This window comes from Bubalus kerabau, chromosome 7 (assembly GCF_029407905.1).
Source record: "Bubalus kerabau isolate K-KA32 ecotype Philippines breed swamp buffalo chromosome 7, PCC_UOA_SB_1v2, whole genome shotgun sequence".
Lineage (NCBI taxonomy): Eukaryota > Metazoa > Chordata > Mammalia > Artiodactyla > Bovidae > Bubalus > Bubalus kerabau.
In genome coordinates this window covers 31,510,118-31,532,095 of record NC_073630.1, presented here as the reverse complement: position 1 = coordinate 31,532,095, position 21,978 = coordinate 31,510,118, and the positions used below count along the sequence as shown (strand labels likewise).

Below are 21,978 nucleotides of genomic sequence, written 5' to 3'. Positions count from 1 at the left end.
TTGGGTTCAGATGACCTGGGATCCAGCTATGATTGGCCACCAGCGCTCTGTGGATCCTTGGGTAAATTGTCAGTTGAATTTTCTACTCTCTCACAGACTACTACTCATTTCTCCATTGGAAGCTATATGTTCCAGCCTAATGAGGCTTTTTTTAAAATGTGCCACACCTGTGTTCCAAGGTCATAACAAACCTGCGTGTGTAAAAATGTCTTGCCAGGCTGCACACACTCATTTTTAAAACTGTAATTCAGGTAACTACATGTCTAACCTTTCAATTACCTCAGGACATTTCATGAATAGAGGTCGTAAAATTTACATTGCAAAATTTCACTTAATAAATGTTTCCCAACAAATCTAACCTCTTGAAAAGCTTTCATTAAAGGTCACTAATCGACCAACAACCTTTGAAAAATTGTTCAGCGATTAGAATTGCATTTTTAATATAATCCAAACATGATGGTGGAGAAACACCTTCATTCCTGCGTAGCCCTCAGCACTAATTTGCCCATGTAATTTGTTCTTTTACAACCCTGAGAGACTGTATTTAAAAGGGTGTACTGACAATTTTTAAAAGTTGCTTAATTAAGTGAGTGAGATTTTTTTTCCTTTGGAAAAATCCTCAGCCCATATCCAGATCTTGTTTTAAACTATGGTATCTTAAGGACTCTTTCAAGGTGTTTGAAGTATTCTTAATAGTTACTCAATTGCTATAAAACCCAATTTCTATTCTTCTAATCTCTATAATCAAATCTTTACTTTCAGGACTTGCTATTAAGCCTCTATTTTAGGATTATCAAACCAGATATTCATCTTCTGTGACTTGTTGCCATCAATTCGAAGGTGGTGAGAAATTTACACGTACTTACTGCAGATATTCTCCTTACTCAAGAAAAAAACGTGTTCTAGAATTCTTGTAATGTTACTAGGAAAGTACTTTGAAAGACTGAATACCTGGCAGATAACTTGGTGAATACAATGCACAAATGTGCACCATTAAGCTTACAAAGCAGTTAGGTGTATGATACATACACTAAGAATCATAGGAGAACTGATTACACCAACATAAGTAGGATCCATCTTCACATACTAGAACTAAAGTAGGAGCCATTCATAAAGAAAAGCCTAAAAAAATCAAAAACAAGTTCAGAGGATAAATATAATAACAACAGTTGTATAACGATGTGACTGTACTTAATGCCATTGAACTGTACACTTTAAAATGGTTGCAATGGTAAATTTCATGTGTTTGACCACAAAATAATAAAAATAATAATAACAACAAATATATGTGTGCTTCCTGTCCCAAGTGCTTCCTGTGAATTATCCAGTTGCTTAATCTTCAAAGCAACTCTATGAGGAGACACTGGTATTATCTTCTGTTGAAGGAAACCCAAAGACCACAAAGATAAAATAACTTTTCCAAGAGCTAATAACGTAACTTTTCCAAGTAGGTTTGCACAAAACGAGTATGTAATAAAAGCCTATTGAGCCCAAGTATTCTGAGTTTAGAGTCTGTGATTTTTAACTATATCCAATATGACCTCCAAGGTAGCTCAAATGGGCTTCCCAGGTAGCTCAAATGGTAAAGAATTCGCCTGCAGTGCCAGAGACCTGGACTCAATCCCTGGGTCAGGAAGATCCCCTAGAGAAGGTCATGGCAACCCACTTCAGTATTCTTGCCTGGAGAATCCCATGGACAGAAGAGCTTGGTGGGCTACAGTCCATGCGGTCACAGAGTCAGACATAACTGAGTGACTAACACACAATATGACCTCCATAGATGTTAAGGAAAATGCTTATAATTACAGGGAAAGAGGGGTCATACTGAAAAGTACAGCCATCTCAAAATTTTAGGCAAATAAAAAGACAACTGGCTAAGAGACACCAATAATGTGAAGTGGGAAGGAAAACAGCTATGCTTATTTATTCACCTAGGGAATAAATACGTGGCTGTCTATGAGAAGCTAGTTCCAGGCATTGGGAATATTGTGTGAATAAGGACCTTGCATTCCTAGAACTCACATTCTAGGTGAGTAAACAGATGGTTTAAAAAAAGTGAATAAATTAATAAGGTTATTTTGACTCTCAGCAATTGCTATGAGGAGGATTAACACAACATTGATGGCAAGAAAGTAATTAATGTTAGAGAGAGTAGGGGGTGGTTCCTAAACTTGGAACACTCAACTGCGTAGTCCAAATAACTTTCTGTTGTGTCTTGGCGGGTGGAGCGGGGAAAGGTGTGTGTGTGAGGGGTGTGGGAGGAGGGGGCTGTCCTGTGCATCATAGAATATTGGCAACATCCTAGTATCTTCCCATTAGATGGCAATAGCACAACCGTCCTCTCAAATTATGACAAACAAAATGGCCCAATGTCTCTTGGGGAACAAAACCACCCAGTTAAGAACTATAGCCTTAAGGGATCATAGGAGGTCTTCTCTGAAGAGGTGATGTATGACATGATAGGGACAGTCATGAAAGATCTGGAGGCTCAGTATCTGGGATCAAGGCAAAGGATGGATAATGGCAAACATTCTAAGGTGGGAAAAGGGATCAGAAAGAAGACGGAGGTGGCTAAAGCATTGTGAGGTGTGCCAAGAGTGGTAGGAGGAGTTATCATACAAGTATACAAAGGTCAGATCCTGGGAATCCCATAGGTAACTGAATTTTAGTTTCTCGGGAAAAACTGGGGACAAGGAAGACTTTTTGAAACTCTAAGATAAATGATTCCCATCAGTTCATGGGAAATAGATGGGAAAACAGTGGAAACAGTGTCAGACTTTATTTTTTTGGGCTCCAAAATCACTACAGATGGTGACTGCAGCCATGAAATTAAAAGACGCTTACTCCTTGGAAGAAAAGTTATGACCAACCTAGATAGCATATTCAAAAGCAGAGATATTTCTTTGCCAACAAAGGTCCGTCTAGTCAAGGCTATGGTTTTTCCTGTGGTCATGTATGGATGTGAGAGTTGGACTATAAAGAAAGCTGAGCACCGAAGAATTGATGCTTTTGAACTGTGGTGCTGAAGACTCTTGAGAGTCCCTTGGACTGCAAGGAGATCCAACCAGTCCATTCTGAAGGAGATCAGCCCTGGGTGTTCTTTGGAAGGAATGATGCTCAAGCTGAAACTCCAGTGCTTTGGCCATTTCATGCGAAGAGTTGACTCATTGGAAAAGACTCTGATGCTGGGAGGGATTGGGGGCAGGAGGAGAAGGGGTCGACAGAGGATGAGATGGCTAGATGGCATCACTGACTCGATGGACGTGAGTCTGAGTGAACTCCGGGAGTTGGTGATGGACAGGGAGGCCTGGCGTGCTGCGATTCATAGGGTCGCCAAGAGTCGGACACGACTGAGCAACTGAACTGAACGGAACTGAAGATAGATGATTAAAGAGAGTATTTTTAAAAAATAAAAAAAAAGTACTTTCCTATTTTCTTTGAATTTCTTTAAAATGTTTGGTTAGCATCTAACACCTATCTGGCATGAAACTATTAGCTGTACAGCCAGTCATTTCTTCATTCACTATGCAAATATTTATTAAGGGCCTACTAAGTTCCAGACACTGTTTTAGGCACTTGGATACATCATTGAACAAAACATCCTGCCCTCTTGGATCTTATATTCTAATTGGAGGAGACAGATAAATGATACAATGGAAAATGGTTATACAGTGTGATAGAAGATGATGAGTACTATGCACCAAAAAAATAAATAAATAAAGCAGGATAAAAGGCTAGAAATTACAATGGAAACACATAGACAAGTCTTGGAGAATAAAAATACAATAAATTCATCATTTTCTTAGGCAAACTTTTAATGCATTTCTAGAAAGTTCCATTTATTCTTTCATTTTCATTGGACAGTCTGCAAAATCAAATACTTTTTGTCTTCCACTCTCATGAATGGACTTGTAAACTGACTGAAAGACATCTGAACATGTAAATAAAGCCCAACCACACACCTGTGGTGAAGCTCAGGGTACCCCAGAAGGGGTATCAAACTATTTGACAATCAATAATACCTGAGGAACCGCTCGGTCATTTTTGCTTGGCGCCTCAAATATGTGACTATATCACCACTAGCATGAATTCCAATCAAGATGGATGAAGCATCCAAAAATCTGCCAACTAATAACTCAGTCAAGTAATCTGTAAATTTGTACAACGTCATCCCAGACCAGGTATAAATTTCTTTTTGCTTTATTACTAAAAAAAAATTAACCACGTGAAAGCTAAAAATCAATGGCAATTTTGAGTGCAGATCATAGTAAATACATACTCCTACAGCTGACTTTCATCAAATGACATTTCAAATACTAAGATGGGAAGAAGTTAAAATTCCCTCTGTGAAGACAAGACTAAGATGAATGTATTAGTTTCTGACAGTCACTGTAAGAAATTACCAGACTTGGTGGCTTAAAACAACAGGAGTTTATTCTCTTTGAGTTCTGGAAGCAAGAAGTCTAAAATCAATTTCATTGGGCTAAAATCAAATGCAGCAGGGCCTCCCGGCCTCTGAAAGCTCTGGGGGAATCTGCTGCTTGCCTCTTGCAGCTTCTGATGGTCACCAGGATTCCCATTCCATCCTGTATCACTCTACTCTCTACCTCAGTCTTCACATGACCTTCTCTTCTGTGTGTCTAATCTCCCTCTGCTTCTCTCATAAGAACATTTGTGATGATGCTTAGGGCCAACTGAGATAATTCAGGATAATCTTCTCATTTCAAGACCCTTAACTAATCACATCTACAAAAACAATTTTTCCAAAAAGGTAACATTTACAGGTTCTAGGGATTAAGACATAAATATCATTTGGGGGGACCATTTCAAAATTTACCACAATGAATAATGTTCTCTTACTTATAGGTAAAGGAGAAACCAAATTAAAGCCTTTGGGAAAAAATCCTGTTCTCCTGTATCCATGCATTACAATTCATCACCAAATATCATTTAAGCAGTAAATGCTGTTCTGAATTTCAAGTATTTTCTATTCTTCCAAATTAATTGGAAGTGTTAAATGTAAATGATAGCATATCAAATATTCCATGACATTAATAGGTTTAATCTTCATCAACTTGAAAAAAGTTACTATAGATTCCAGGTATGGTCTTTTAGTTAAAGGAGAAAATGATTACAACATAATGAATTGTTTTATTACTATAGAGATATGTTTTATACTCCAGTACTCATAGAATTGGGTATCAATTCTGATCTTTCAGTACAAATCAGTATTTTTAAAAAAATAATTTTAGGACTCTTTATTTTTTATATTAGTACTTCAAGTTTGCTAAGAAAGCTAACTCCTAGTCCACACTCAAATACTAAAATCACATGACAAGGAGTTGTATTCCTCTTAGAACTGAGAAAGCCACATGAGATTACGCCTTCTCTAAGAGCAAGAGAAAAAAAAACCACAGATAACCTACAATACCATAACTCTTCTTGAGCCCAGGAGAGAGCTAAATTCACAAAGTTACAAGACACTCAGATGAACTGAATTTGAAATAGTGATAAGCTCCTCTGAAGAGAATTGGAATGCATGAACCACTTCATCTTTGGCAGAGTACAGGAGGAAAAAAGCATCTGTCAATGTAAATGTGGAAGAAAAACACAAATGTTTACAAATTTTTAAAGGTCAATGGTGTGCTAAAAGGATAATTTAAACTGCTTGGGAGATCCAGACCCAAACAGCACACATTCATTCTCCAGATCTTTTCCATGTATCTCCATCCTCATAACAAAGATTGGAGCATAACAGAGGATCTGAGAAAGCCCTTCTTGGTAGGGAAAGGCATGAAGCCTTACTGTATCTCAGATCCTTCTCCCATATGAAGCAAAAGCCTAAGGCTCTGAGAAAGGAGTAGAAAAGCCACGCTCCCAGGCAAAGACCCTCTGCTTCTGGAGGAAGGCAGAAGAAAAGCCACCTTCTATTGTGAGAAGACAGAACACCACACACCATTCCCAGGCAAAGGCATATGCTACGATTAGATCTGATGGAAATTTGGATCTTCAAAGAAATTAAAAGAATCAAAACAGGAAGAATTAGGAAAAATATAAAAGAAAATTTCCTTATTTTTATTCATTTTAAAAGATAATGCAAATCATTATCTTTTAAAATAAAGATAAAATCATTCTAAAGCAAAATCATTCTAGAAGTTATAACATGAGCAGAAATAAAATTTATGACAATAGCACAAAGTATAGGAAGGAAGAAACAAATATATACCATTACAAGGTTCCTAACGTTCCATGTGAAGTAGCAAAATGTTATGTAGAGATACACTTTGGTAGGATGTCTATACAGTAAGCTCTAAAACAGTCTCTAAAACAAACAAACAAAAAAGCATATGTAACAAGCCAATATTACTAATAGTTGTGTCAAAATAGAATCATTTAAAAAATCAATGCAAAAGAAAAGAGAAAAAAGAACAAACAACAGATAGAAACAATAAAACAAAGAGCAAGACAGTAGATTTAATTTCAGGCTTATTGATGACTGCATTAAATGTAAATACTCTACAGATTACAAATAAAAGACAGAGATTGTCACATTGGGATTTTAAAAAGCAAGACCAAAAGATGTGCAGTAAAAGAACCATGCCTCTTAAAAGTAAAAAAATGAGAAGAGCTATATAAACACTAATCAAAAGAATGCTGGGGCAGTTATACTAATGAGCCAAAGTAGATGGTGGTACAAGGAATATTACTAAGATAAAGGGGAGCTGTCAATAATGCTGAAAGGTTAAAATACACCAAGAAGAAAGAGCAACACTGAATGTGCAGGCATTTAATTACAGAGCTTTAAATACACAGGCAAAAACTGATAGGACTGAAAGAAGAAATAGAAAAATCCACAAGTATGGTTAGGGATTTCAAAAATCCTTTCTCAGTAAGATTATAGAATTAGTAGACAAAAAAATCAGTAAGAGTTTTTAAAATTTGAACAATATCATCAACAACAGTAGAAAACATATTTTTAAACCACAATAGATTATACTCTGGGCCTTAAAACAAATTTTTCAACCCATTTGAGAGAACTAAAATCATATAAAGTATGACCTTTAACCAAATGAAATATGACATGCAGATTTCAAGGCCATAGGGAGCTCTAAGAAAGGCTGATTTTCATCCATTCTGTCAGAAGAAGTTGAAAAAGCTTCTATGAAGGAAATAGCATCTGATGTACAATTTTGATAAGTTGGAGGGAGGTTGCTTCACACTGAGAAAAGAATGTGAACCAGAGAATGAGAACAGGAAAGTAAAGTCATGAAAGCAAGTCCATTTTCATTGGGGAAATATAAGGTAAAATCATGATGCAAATGGGGGCTTTTTTTTTTTTTTTCGGTCTGACCTGTGGAATCAGGCTGAGTGAGTGGTACCTAATTCAATCAGAAGCTGGCAATCCTCAAGATAATATGAGCGTGCATGTCACTTGCCCGCAGAGTAAGAGAGAAGACTGGAGTTGAAGAGGCTATTATAATAGTCTAGACAAGAAGCAGTACATTTCTCAACATGAATACTAGCAGTAAAAAGGAAAATAAATATAAAATTTTGGTGTGAATATATAAATGTTGAAACTTATTTAATTGGCAGAAGTGGGGTGGTTGTGGGATGGGCAAGAATAAAAGGAGGCTCTCAAGAAACATGGTGGGGTTTTGATTTGGGACAACTTGGAAGATGGTGGTGCCATTAAAAAAATTATTTTAAAACGTTGTATATTTAACATATGTAAACTTGAAGGAAAAGTCAGTGGAAAGAGATAAAGAGAAATGATGAGTTGGATTTCCAAGAAGAATTTTTAAATATTCCCAATTCATCCAAATAAAGACTAGAGAGAGAAGAAAGCGTCCTGCAATTGGAGATGAAGATGGGACTAGGAATCTGAATTTGAAGTCATCTACATAGAGGTGGGAGGAGAAGATACAAAGAAAGAAGGGAAAGATATCAGGAGTAGGACTTGGGTTTATCTACATTTAAGGAGAAAGATAATGAATTAACAATGAAGATAGGCAAGGACTGTCCATCACTAGGGATTTTCCATTTGACAAAAAGGTTTTTATTATCATTACACTGTACACTCAAATGTGAGCTCTTCAGCTATTATTGCTCCACAAAAACAACAATAAAAACTTGTTTCTTTTGCTGCTATAGAACAGACTATTAAGACATTATTATGATCCATTAATTCAGTTCCATGACATACTGAAAACATGGTCAGAATACATTCTACTTGAAAATTTTAAATTACTCTGCCACATATCAACTGTGCATATAAGTTTAGCAGAATGATATTTTCTTTTAAATATCACTTAAGATCACTCAATTACGAGAGCAGAAGGAGAGGTCCCTTTAGTAATAGTGTTGTTGAATATTGGAATGAAAATCCTTGAGCTCCTTGTCTTATGAAATAAGTCATTTTGTGTGCATAAAATATAGTTCAACATTAAGCATTTTCTACAAAATGGGGGACAAATCCCAGAGTAATCTTCGTACAAAGTTATTTTAGGCGCCTAATGCCTGTAAAATTATAGTTGTGCCTTGTCCTAAAGTTGAGAGTCTTTCAACATTTCATCATAAACCCCGTTTTTCAGGGGCTTATAACGCAACTATAGAAATTTGCTTCGGGATGAAACTTGGAATACCCAATTTCAATCTGATCTTACTTACAACCAGTTGAAATAAAGACAGAAAAGTTTGTGTTATCTGTCTCCACCTTTGGCTCTAGGCAATATTCACTTTAAAGAAATACTCTCAGGCATTTCCACTAATTTCTCATTTTTCAAAAATCTTCATCTTTGGAATTTTTAAAATACAGCAAAAAGGATAAAAAAGAAAATTTAATGAGTAATTAGTGTCTCAAGAGAAGTATAAAGAGTTACTGAATCCTTCATAGCCAACTCACCCTCCAAAATCCAGATAAGGTGAGCAGATACTGAAACTCATTATAACATAATGACATTTATTTTCAGTGAAGAGCTTTGATTGAATGAGAATAGAATACTTAATAGGCCTATAGCATAGAAAGACATGTGAAAATTTAACCATAAACAGTTCACCATATGATGTGGTAATACTAGAGTTTTTAATGTTAAAAAAAAAAAAAAAACAGCAAAACACTACTCTGAAACAATAGCAGTAGCTTTTATCTCAAACATTTATTTGTTTCCTTATACATATAACAAATTGCCTTTCCCTAATGAGAAGATGTATCAAGTTAGTGGATAAAAAGATATTCAAACATAAATAATTACAAATTATTGTTATAATATTAAGTGCTGGAGAAGGTATACAGAATAGGATATTTTAACAACCTGAGAGTTAATATATTTCCCTAGAAGGTACATAGCTATTTGACAAGATGAGGAACAACAAACTTGGTCATTGTTTGCTTTGGCTATTCCTATATTCCTGTTAAACACAGCCCCGACTTCAGAGCAACACTTATTCATTTACGGATTGCCAAGTATCTCTCATCTTCTGCACACTCCACCATCACTGATCACACACACCATCACAGTACCACCTACCATAACATAAAGTGGTCCCCTCATGTCTAGCAAAGAGTAGGGCCTCAACACCCCCTCTTATCCCATTTCCTTTGCATTTCTTCCCTCCTTCCCATGGTCAAGGACATCCATGCCCTGTAACTCATCTTCAAATTCTATGTGCACTTTTGACGGTCTTTCATAATACATCTGGGCCAGATCTGATAGTTTTAATGTCTAAATACAAGAAGGAGAATCAGGTTGAAAGCTAAGGTATACAAACTGACAGGTAATACATTTGGCTGAAAGGTAACAAGACAAGAACAATTTCAAATTTTAATCTCCATTCTGCTACTCGCCAGCTGTTCTTAACCTGTCTGAGCCTGAGTTTTCTTATGTGCAAAATAAAAACATTGGATCAAAAGATTTCTGAGATCCTTTCTAGCTCTAGCGTCTTTAAATTCTTGTGGAAAGTATTCAGTCCAGTTAGGTAAATTTTTTGCTGTTGTTATTAGGCCCGATTAAACTCACAGATAACAGTTTTCTCCCCCTCAAAAGTATTTTGCTGTTCTGACTAAACAGGATAATGTCTGGGAAAAATTAGACTTGCTACTGAAGTTCACTGATTTGTACATTAGAGGACTTCCTTCCCAACAATAGACAGCTGATCATTTGACCATTGCCTGGCTGCAAGGCCAAATCCATAGAAGAAAATAAGGACAGATCCTTGATGAAATCCCTCATTCTTGTAGATATGAAACTAACTCATTGGAAAATCCAGTGGCTTTTATGGGTGAGCTGTGCATGTGAAATACAAGCTTGTTAATAACTTAAACCAATATTCATAATTCGATGTCAGCTAGATTCCCTTTCTTTCCCATCCCTCAGTGAAGTACTATCAAAGAAGAGTTATAAAGATGAGAGAAGGGAGAAAATGAACCTATGTACCTTTGAATTCTCCAGCTCACTGTGAAAACGTGCAAGGTATTTTAAAGCGCCAAAGTCTGAAGATGCTAAGAGAATTTGGCCACTCAATTTGCCTATCCCAGTAGCTATCCAATTAGAGTGTGGTAAAAATTAAAAGATGCATGGTAAAACAGATTCAAACCTTTCCCACCTTCAGAACCAGGTCAGACAGTACCCTGTCAGAATCTCTTGTCTTTTCTCTCTAAATAAGAACTGCTATCAGTAGCTCTAGGAACCATGGCCCTGCTCCTATTTTACCAAGTAACTGAGTTAAATTGGGGTTGTGCTTTCACATCAGGGAGGAAAAATATGCCATGTGTGCATGTGTGCTAACTCACTTGAGTCGTGTCTGACTCCGTGCGACCCTGTGGACTGTAGCCAGCCAGGCTCCTCTGTCCATGAGATTCTCCAGGTATGAATACTGGAGTGGGTTGCCATGCCCTCCTCCAGGGCATCTTCCCAACCTGGGGATCGAACCAGCTTCTCTTACATCTCCTGATTGACAGGTGGGTTCTTTACCACTAGAGCTACCTGGGAAGCCCAAGGATATGCCACAAAGTGCTGCAATAGCTCCAAGTAGGAGGCAAAAGCCAGGGAATCACAGAAACATGCAAGGATCAGGCATTTTCAGAAATTAGGGGCATCAGATTCCATAGGAACTCTGACTCTCCCCTTGGTGGAGTCCCATTTTGGAGGCTCTGCAGTGTAAGCCAAGATCCTGGACAGTAATGCACCTCTAGAGTACATGGTAATCCTTCTTTACTAAGCAGCTTTGAGGTCAGGAAGTATAATTTCAATTCTTCATCAGAGTACAGTACTGAACACACTCTAAGGATTGAAAACAGAGGGAATTTAATGCAAGGAATTAATTACACAGGTGGAATTGCTGACAAACCAAACTGGAGAAAGTCAAACAACCCAGAAATGAGCAAAAAGCAGGAAGCCACCCCATGAGCTGCAGGAACAAAAGAAGCAGCTGTATTACCAGGGGCCTGAAGTAGGCGTCACCCGGAAGAAGCTGGACTCACTGCAGCCTGTGCAGCAGGGGCTGGAGTCCAAAGGCTGGGCAGCCACCCATTGCAGAACATACTCCGTCTGCTCCCTTCCTCCTGCCCTCCAGGCTCCCGCCACTATCTGAAGCCAGAAGGAAGACAGTTTGAGAGCTGGAGATGCAGCCTGCTGGGATTAGCTTCTCTGAGGTGCAGAGCAGGGCTGAGGAAGGACAAGGAATAGATCTGAATCTGCAGCATAGGAGTCAAGGACCAGAATGGGGATTTTCATCCACTCGTTAACGTGCACATGGAGACTTCACTGACAGTCCAGTGGTTAAGACTCAGCACTGCTAGCGCAAAGGATACAGGCTCAATCTCTGGTCCAGGAAGTAAGGTCTCACACACCTTGCAGCGTGGCCAAATGATTTTCTAAAATGCATACAGAGTGAGTGCCTGCTATGGGTCAGGGAATTCTCACTGGGGCAGATGTAACTAACGCAGTAAGTCCCAAAGGAGCTAAGATGTTTTGGAAAGGACATATATGTAAGCTCATAATTACAATCCTGTGTGTGAAAAGTGATAAGATATATGAGAACTCAGAGGAGGGAGTGGTGGTCAGGGGACGGCGCTTTTTATATCATAAATATGCTCTTTAATTCCCTCAGGAAATATGTTAAAACTGTGTATCTTGGATTGGAAACGCAGACTCTGTTCCTATCGCAGAATCTCTTCTCTTAAAAACCCATGAAAAGGTCCTATAGAAATTATCGTTGCTCTTTTTATTTCTTGCTCTCCACGATCAAATGACTTCTGTCATCTTTGAGGGATTTTGACTGTCTCTGGAAAATGATGGCTAGAGTAACGCAACCAAAATGAATATTGTGGTAAGGAGGCCATTAAGCTGGAAAGACACACAGCCCAAAGCGCTCTGGTAGACTATGAGTCAAGTAGGGGCTGAGGGGAACAAGAACAAATCCAGCCCTTGCAAATGTAAGGAGATTTTCCAGTAAAGCGACAATAATTTAATTACAAAAATGCTTCTGATACTGCTACCCATGAAATCTTTTTTGGCAACGCAACTGACAGGATAAGTCGAGCCGGCTAAGTGATTACTGATAAATTTGAATTAGAGCCAGATTAAAGGTGCCACACTGGCTTTCTGTGTAGGGTGCTTGAAGCAGAAGCCACACGTTCAAGACTGAACCCTCTCACCAGCATATAGTCCAAGGCCACCCCGCTCTGTCAAGGCACTTTAACAAGTTTTAAGTTAGCAGGCTGAACATCAACATTTTTGACTCCTGATTTATTTACCATTAGGACACAATATTAACATAGTCTGATTGATTTCTATGGCAAAAATCAAATGTTAACCGCAGTCATACCAGATGACATAACTACAGAATAATCATTTCTAAACAGCAAATCATACTCGCCATAAAGAACCACAGGACCGTTTCACTTCTTCATCACACTGCTGTGTGTTTTATAGCCAAAGTCTTAACAGCCCATGAAGGCTGATAAACACCTTGTGTTTAATAGCAGACTAAGAATGTAATCATCATTAAGTGATTTTTAAGCCTGGGTGTGGCTCAGTTTATATCAATTCATTCTTTTTTTTTTTTTCCTACTGAGGCTTTGTGTTTTATTGGGAACCATCCAGATTTTTATTTAAAACAGAAATCCAAGGGAGGGGGGGACTGAAAAAAAAAGAAAAAAAAAACTACACAGTTTCTGTTCTGGACCATTAATTTTTCAGTCAGATCTAACTATCATTTAATTGGTTCCTGATGCTAAAACTTGGATTCCACTTTAAATGCTTGAAACTAGAGCATATAGAATAATTTGTTATGCTGAGCTATTCATCCCAAATGTCCAGGGAAAATAAACCAATCTCAAAATAAAACTGGGCTACCTTCTATGATGACACAAAATTAATAGCACAGTCTAAGAAATAAACCTGGTGTCTGTTTGCCAAAAGAAAAAAAATCATTAGCATGTCTATGATGAAGTAATATTTAATTCATATTAATGCCTAATGTAAAAGGAGTTCTGTTCATTGAAAAAGCAAAAATTCCATGAACAAAAATATCAGAAAGTGACCTAATTTAACAAGAATCAAAATCATTATTTAGATAAATCTGCTTCTTATTGGGTATGTAAATGGGTTTTTATTACATCTTATTTCTTTTAAAAATCAATTAAAATTAGTTCTGGTAATATTTATTTCTATACTTAATTTCTAGAGACAAATTTAAACTTCCAAAGATTTCAAGGCAGTCTGCATTGTTACTTCACAACTTGAAATCTAAAAAGGAAAATACTTTATAGACATGACCTTTTTTTAATATAAGAATAGAAAAAAACAATTATTGGATAATTTAATTTAACCAGTAAAGTGCCTTGGAAGATTTGCATTGTAAATAGGTTTCTGTTCACAGCAAACAGAGTCAATTTGTAATCTGACGCAACTAACCAGCTCAGAAAAATAACCTCTGAACAGGAATTCCACACATGCAAATAAGCACCAGTGAAGATCCTTGTGAAATAACTGCTAGTTCAGCAAGAACCCAATGCAATTTGGTAACCAGCTTCTGGAGAGATGCCCAATTAGTTAAATAATTCCTCTAGCCTGAATGCAGCCCTATAGGTGCTCAAATCTAAAATTCTTTGGAGTTTTTCAAGGGTAGATTGTAGGTCCTCAGCTACTGATGGTGTAACAATACTATTAATATGTTTTTGTATCTTCAGTACTCATGTGCTAAGTTGCTTCTGTCGTGTCCGACTCTGCGACCCTATGGACTTGGCCCTGCCAAGGCCTTCTGTCCATGGGATTATCCAAGAGAGAAGACTGGAGTGGGTTGCCATTTCTTTCTGAATAATCATAGTCTTTTGTAAATCAAGAGCTCTTTTTACCCCTGAAATGAAGTTTAAAGACAATAGAACCAAGTCATTTTCTAGTAGTTGAAATGGCAAGAGAAAAAGGAGATTTGCAATGCACAATTCATTTAATTTGGGGAAGGTAGGTCATAAAATACAGAAGGAAATGGAATCCCACTCCAGTATTCTTGTCTGGAGAATCCCATGGATGGAAGAGCCTGGTGGGCTGTAGTCCATGAGGTTGCAAAGAGTTGGACACGACTGAGGGGACTTAGCATGCACACATGCACTCAAGGCATAAAGCTTGCTTATCTTCTGAAAATATTTTTGAAATATATTAATAAAATTCATCCTGTTGCTGTTTTAACTCTAATCCCTAACGAATACTTTCACCCAGATACAAAGCACTGACTAGAGATGCATTTTTACAATTCCTTTTCCTAATCTGCTCCTGATGAGTTATTTCCAGTTGTTTCTTTTCTATTAGTTTTGAGTTGCAGTATCAGAAGCATTTAACAGTATCAGAAATTTTTGTCAGTTTTGTAATTAGATTATCATTGCCTGAACGCTGAATTTGTTGTCCTTCCCTGAGCCCCTTACTCATCTCATAGTCTATGAAGATACTTTTGGCTGTATGGTTTTCCCACCTAATGACCTCCCCACCAACAAATCAGAATTTTTGCGTTGATTTAACTATCTTCCCTTATTTTCCTAACATCAGTTTCCACTGGCAAAATGGTGCCTTGGTGCCAAGAATTCATCATCTTTCCTCCCCCCAAAACTTCCACCCCTGGTGTTACCCAGCTCAAGGAACAGTGCCAGGTTACAAGACAGAAAACTGGCTAGACGCGAAGACTCCTCTCTCTCCCTCAAGTTTCACGTCACTCCCCCACCCTGTCCAGTGGCCCGCAAACGTGCTGCAGGTTCATCTCCTCGTTTTCCCCTTTGCTCATTGCCTTTGTGCCTTTGTAAATGTTTGCCTGGACTATTACAGTATTCCTTTGCTGTTTTACTCTATCCCCTCTCTTCCTTTCCCCTTCAACTTTAACCCTCCAGTCAGGCAGGTCCCTCTACTTCAAAAAGTTATCAGTGGCTCCAAACGCTTACAGTCTAGACTCCTTGGCAGAACTTACCAGACCGTCTGGCCCACATCTCTCACCAACCTCCATGTTTATTTCAATTTTCATTTTCCCAAACTTCTCGTTTTCTTTTTTACCTTTGAGTTTGCTGCTTCCTCTCCATGGAATATCTTTTCTATTTCACCCTTTTAAAATCTTCCTAGAGAATTCCTTTCAGATTCAGGTTCTTCTACCTCTGTAGGGAACCTCCCACCTCCAGCCCTGGCAGTAAGGCTTTCTCTGGTCTTCCTTCCCGGGTACTATTGCACTCTCCCAAGGACACTCACCCACTGCCAGGGAATTAGCAATGTAGGGAGAGTTACACATTTCCTAAGAGGTAGGATTTTTTTTTTCTTATCAGTTTTTGAATTCCTAACATCTAATACAAGTTCTGAGAATCTGAAGAGAGGAGAACAATGGAGGAAGAAAAGAAAGAAGAGAGAAAATGAAGGAAGAAGGAAGAAAAGAAAGTAGAAAGGAAGAAACAAAGAAACGAGTCAGAGAGAGGGATAAAACAAATTAAATACCCTTACTAGAATGAAGAAACTTTTAGCCAATTTAGATATCAACTACTAAAAAAAAAATGGCACAGTAAAATGTCCAAAGCAGAAACTAACTGACATTGTAAATCAACTATTGTCCAATAAATTTTAAAAAATAATAATACAAAAAAAGAACATATCCTTTAGCCTACATTTGCAAGTTTGTGGAGGAAGCCTGAAAAAGATCTAAACCATAGTACAGTCCTTTCTAACATAACTGAGTCATAATTGAGATTGGTTTCTGAAGCCAATAGTATCTAAAAGTAAAGAATATAGTGAATGCCTGAACAGTGTGTGGGGGTCGATTCTCCTCCAAAATACACCCTAGAGATTGCGAAGGGAAAGAGAGGATACAGGTTGACTAGATGTGATTGGAGTCAAAGAATTACCTTTTCCCTCTTCAAAAGGCATCAGAGAAAGGAAAAGGGGGTTGTACATTAATGGAAAAATATCAACCACTCTGATTAAATGTAACATATTTTTTACTCACTCAAATTTCAGAAGGTCGGGGGATGGGCCAAAGGGTGTGTTTTTACTAATGATTAATCTCCCTTTCTCTGTGTTTTTCAACCTGGTGACACTGTGGAACTGGGTGAGGGGAGAGAAGAATTAAAGCCAGTTTTCTCTGATTCTACTAGAACATGACCCTTAATGAACGCTTCCCTTGGTTGTTCACTTTCATGTACCCACTGAGATCCCTGCTTGAAAGGGTTTTTCTTTTATGACTTGGCACCTAAACATTCTTCTTTGACTTACGTGGAAGAATCATCAAATAAAGGAAGTTACAGCACAACATTATTATCCCCAAAGCAACTTATAATAGATAAGGCATCCTAAGTTTTGTCTGGTTAAAAAAAAAAATGAATTCTTCTGAGATGATCATTTGTTAAAATATTTGAGAAAGATATGAATGTCTTTTTCTAAAGGAGTCTGCTCTTCCTATATGGTGGCAAAAAAAAAAAAAAAAAAAGGCCTACAGACACAGCAGGAATAAATAATTCTCAGTGATTTATTTACAGAGCCTGAAGTGTATGGTTCTGAACAAGAGATTTCCCAGAGCTGCAGCAGCAAGCTTGAGGCAACACCAGACCCGTTCCAAGTTCCCAAACTACTTTTCCACAGACGTTTACCTCTGTTCTCCATGCTATATTTTCTGCTCCAAGGACAGCAACTTATTTCATTTACTTTTTTCCTCTAACACATATGCCTCTCCCATGATGCTAAACTTCTAAGGTCTCAATTGCAGCAATATAGGTGAGACTGACTCAGTGCCGTTTAATCACCAAACATTCAAACATCATCCCCTATTACACCCCTGACATACTTAAGCAATTTACCTTTATTCATTCAATATCCATGGAATGAGAAACTACTGTGTTCCTGGTACAGTACTGAGTGTGTGTATGTGCTCAGGTACTCAGTCGTTTTAGCCTCTTTGCAATCCCATGGACTGTGGCCCGCCAGGCTCCTCTGTCTATGGGATTTCCCAGGCAAGAATACTAGAGTGGCTTGCCATTTCCTTTTCCAGGGGATCTTCCTGACCCAGGGATCAAAACTGCATCTCTTGCATCTGATGCCTTGGAAGGTGGGTTCTTTACCGCTGAGCCACCTGATACTGAGTACCAAGAGACAAAGCTTAACACCTGCTGCCCTTCAGTGTGAGCCCATAATGACGGTACTAGGTAACCAGTGCTGTAAAAGAGGGAAGCAGGGAATAAGGATGCAGACACAGAGGAGCAGACCAACACGAGCTGCTTTCTTCAAAGGAAACAGAAGCTTGCCTTCAAAGGACAGTAACTATACTTAACCCCAGAAATCAGTGCCTATAATGCTGATGTGCCACTGGATTAAAGTTTATCACTTTTTGAAGAGCTGGATCTGTAAGATCTTCTTCCATAGACAAAACTAAGAAGTAGCTTGAAGACATTGTCTAGACACCTGCTGGTGGGGATGGGGAAAGTGGAAGATTACCTAGGAAAGAGAATAAACATGTATGAATTATTGAGAGATGAGCTTACAGTGTCTGTGGAAATGTAGTCCAAGTTCCCATCTGTGGTTGAGCATTAACAAAACACCTCCACCAGAGGCCAGCAAGAGCAAATTCACGGAGACTCGTTCCAACTCGCGGTGACATAGGATTTAATGATTTTCAAGGCCCTTTTACCCATGTTATCACCATGGGTTTCTCATAGAGTGAGAATACTGAGGCACTCACAGAAAATATTAACGTCCCATCTGACCAGGAAAATTGAGAATCAGAGGGTCCTACCAGTAAACAGCCCGCCTAGATGAGTTCTCCAGTCTTCTGAGACCTGAATCCCCTTCCACCAAGACACAACTTCTTGCACTTCTCTGTGTGCAAAAACAGAAAGAGTGAAATTTCAGTACAGAAACAGGCTTTGTGGTCAGAACAATCAGGTAGATGTGACCACATCATGTACATGTGATACAAATAAAATTTCTGTCTTTTTTTTCTCATTAAACTTTTTTCCATTGTGTCTTCAATGCCCGCATGTGATAACTAGAGTAGATTCTTTACTGTGCTAGATATCACACTGAGAAAGAATAAACTTTGGAAAACGAAAGTAGGAGCAGAGCATCTTTGTTAAAAAGTAGAGGTTCTGGAGGTCAGTACTTTCTACCACAGACTAAGAGAGACTCAGGGGATTATGAGGAGGAAAATATCAGTCTTGGAAGGGATTATGAAATCCACTCGAGACCAGAGATGTTTGCCTTGTAAATCTTCTCATCATCTCCAGAAACCTGGGATGGCTTTCTCTTGGTTAGCAGGAGGAAAATACAGGTGTGGACTAGGACTCAACACCACCCACCACTGGACAGAAAGAGATGCCAACCCCAGGGGAAGTCTCTGGTGGGAATAAGGAGGGAGTAAGCAAGCTCAGCTCTACTGAAAGTGGTTGAACCTGGAACTGGACTATGAGGCGTGGGGGGCGCAGCAGTGGAAGGACTACACTCCTTGTATTCCTGGTATATTGGCTGCATTTTGTAGTAGACAGACCTAACCTAACAGTGTCTCAAGACGGATGTTTACTTTTCTCTCAACTGCCAGTCCCAGCGATCCAGCAGGTGTGACAGGTCCCTGGTGCCAGGAACCCTGGCTCCTTCTTGCCTGTTGCTCAGTTGTAGCTGCTTCACCTGCAGACCCCCCACCCCACTGCAGCCAGCAGGGAGAGAAAGAGAAAAAGGTGTGGCCTCTCCCTTTAAGGATAAATCGCCAAGTTGCACACAGCACTCTTGTTAATATCTTACTGGCTAGAACACCATCACCAATGCACACCTAGCTGCCAGGGAAGCCCAGCTAAAAGTTCTGCTACTACTACAGAAACAAGGGAAAGCAGATGTCGGAAGACAGCCAGCTTTCTCGGCCACAGATCCAGCCCTGAAGAGTCAGTTCTGACAGAGCTTCCTCCTTCATCCCCCAACTTAACTACAACTCTTTTCTCACACTTTGCTGTAATAATGAGGCTCTTGCTCCACCAAAACTGCAACCCCATTTCTGAACCACTAAGTCATCAGCCAATCCTAGCAATAGGAGCCGCAAGCTCAGAATTTGCTTACGAAGACTCTTCCAGAGTGACTTAGCCTCATGAATATATTACTGATATTTTTCAAGCACTTGCTCTTAAGACAAGTGTTAAGAACTAATTAGTGATTAAAAGAAACATTACCTTTAATAAATAAATATCATTCCATGAGAAACAGAAATGTTCTCTGCCCCCCATTAGAGAAATCACACACTCTTGGGCATACTAAGAGTAGTGTGTGTCACTTTAATACTTGCTGCTAAGTCGCTTCAGTCGTGTCCGACTCTGGGCAACCCCATAGATGGTAGCCCACCAGGCTCCCCTGTCCCTGGGATTCTCCAGGCAAGAACACTGGAGTGGGTTGCCATTTCCTTCTCCAATGCATGAAAGTGAAAAGTGAGAGTGAAGTCGCTCAGTCGTGTCCGACTCTTAGCGACCCCATGGACTGCAGCCCACCAGGCTCCTCTGTCCACAGGATTTTCCAGGCAAGAGTACTGGAGTGGGGTGCCATTGCCTTCTCCCACTTTAATACTTAGGAGATATGAAAAGATGATGAAACTGTCTTGTTTAGTGATAGTTTGAAAGCAACAGTTAAGAGCACATTTCTCAATTCTCTCTCCATTTACCAATCTCAAGCTGTCACTATAGTAATAAAGGGAGAGGACACTAAATCTGAGGTTGAAATGAATCATACCCAGTTCTAATCAAAATTGGGCTGAATGTATACAAGGAATTTATTTGGATTAATATTACTCACAGCAATTCCAAGAAAGACATCCTACATGATGGGAAATTTGAGGTTCTTGCCACTGTCCAGAGCACGAATACATACCATCCAGTAGCTATGTTACATTGTAAGGGCACTGTCAAACATCTTGTATATGGCAACATTAAATATGGGTCTGGAAGCCAGTTAGAAAATCCCTACACTGAGTTTGTTTGAGGGCTTAACAATATAAATTGCAAAAGAAGAGAGCGACTGCTCTACAATGTAACACACTACAAACAGCCATCCAGAAACATATTTCATCAACTGAGTAAGATCCCTTTGGCAGGCCAAGTCCCAAGGGTAAGCTGTAGCATCTGTAACATCTCCAGCTCTGGGAGAAAGATGACATTCTCTGAGTCCTGGAGGAACTGTAATTTTCTCTGCGAACAAAAAGCATCATGCGAGAGCACGGGCCTTGTCAGCTTTATTACCACTGCCAAACCCCACCATCTCTCTTCCCACAAATGCTTATACTCTCACACACGCACATACCCTCACACAGAGCAAGCGATCACTATGAAGAGCATAATTTCTAATCGGAATAATTACATTGCTCATTGATAATTTCCAGAGTCAAATAATTAAGGCCATCTGATCAGTGGGGTGATTAGAGTCTACCTTTTCACTGGAAGATGAAAAATGCATCTGTGGCAGAAAATGGAAGCTGTTTATCCTCAATATCCTTCTTCAGAATACAACTCTGATTTTCACCTGGCGTATTTCCCCCCTCCCCTCCCCACCCCTGCTCCCCACCCCCAGCAAATAAAGATTATGTTTCCCAGCATCCTTTCAACTAGGTATGACCAAGGGGCAAAGTTCTGCCTGGTGAGTGGCTAAGTGGAAACCTGCAGAAAGGACCTGACTAAGATGGGACAGGTTTGTCATCCTGCCTTCCCTCTTCCTACCTAGCAACGACTGGAACTGCCACACACAGATGACCCAAGCAGCCACCTTGGACCACAAGGTGGCCCTGAGAGAGGTTAAGAAGCTGCAACAAAGAAAATCCAAACTTGGTGACTTAGAAGGCAGATTACTTCTCTCTTGTGTAATGGATTGAGGTGAAGGCTTTGTCGATGGGCTATTTTGCTCCAATCAGCCAAGGATTTGGGCTCACGGTGACTCTGTAATCTTTGTTGTGTGGCTTCCAAAGTCACTCTAGCTATCCCCATCCAGACAAAGCCGGAAGGGAGAAAGGTGGACGGTCAGAATCAGAGTCTCCCTCTTAGGTCGCTGGGGGGATAGCTTCTCCCTTTTCACTGGCAAGAGCTACATCACATGACCACGTCCAGCCACAAGAGAGACCAGGAAATTCAGCCTCTACCCAGAAAGCCACATCTCAGCTGCAATTCTATGACCATGGAAAAAGAGAAACCGATTTTAATGAACAGATGCCAGACTCTGGACAGAGGATAAGGCAGGATGATAGGGTCTGGGCCCTGATGGTACTTTGAGGGTGCACACTCTACTGAGGACAGCTACTTTTCTCTTATTTGAGAGAAAAATTCATTTGTATGCTGTTAAGCTCTTCAGTTAATGGCACATACCATTCAGCTAAACAATCATGGTATTTAAACTATAAAGGATTACTCTAAATGACATTGCATGAGAGCATGGCTGCATGGCTTTTTCTTATCTATTTTATTATTCTTCCTTTTACTGTACAAGATACCATGTGATTTCTCTA

The 21,978-nt window shown here is 39.2% G+C and overlaps 1 long non-coding RNA gene across 1 annotated transcript in view; it reads right to left on the bottom strand.

Annotated features, from left to right (window-relative positions):
* Nucleotides 1–20,977, bottom strand: part of LOC129657178 (uncharacterized) — a 92,327-nt gene extending 71,350 nt beyond the window's left edge. Inside the window, exon 1 of the long non-coding RNA XR_008716583.1 lies at nucleotides 20,913–20,977. This is a non-coding gene — a long non-coding RNA (uncharacterized LOC129657178). The remainder of the gene's footprint in view (nucleotides 1–20,912) is intronic.
* Nucleotides 20,978–21,978: the final 1,001 nt, after the last annotated feature.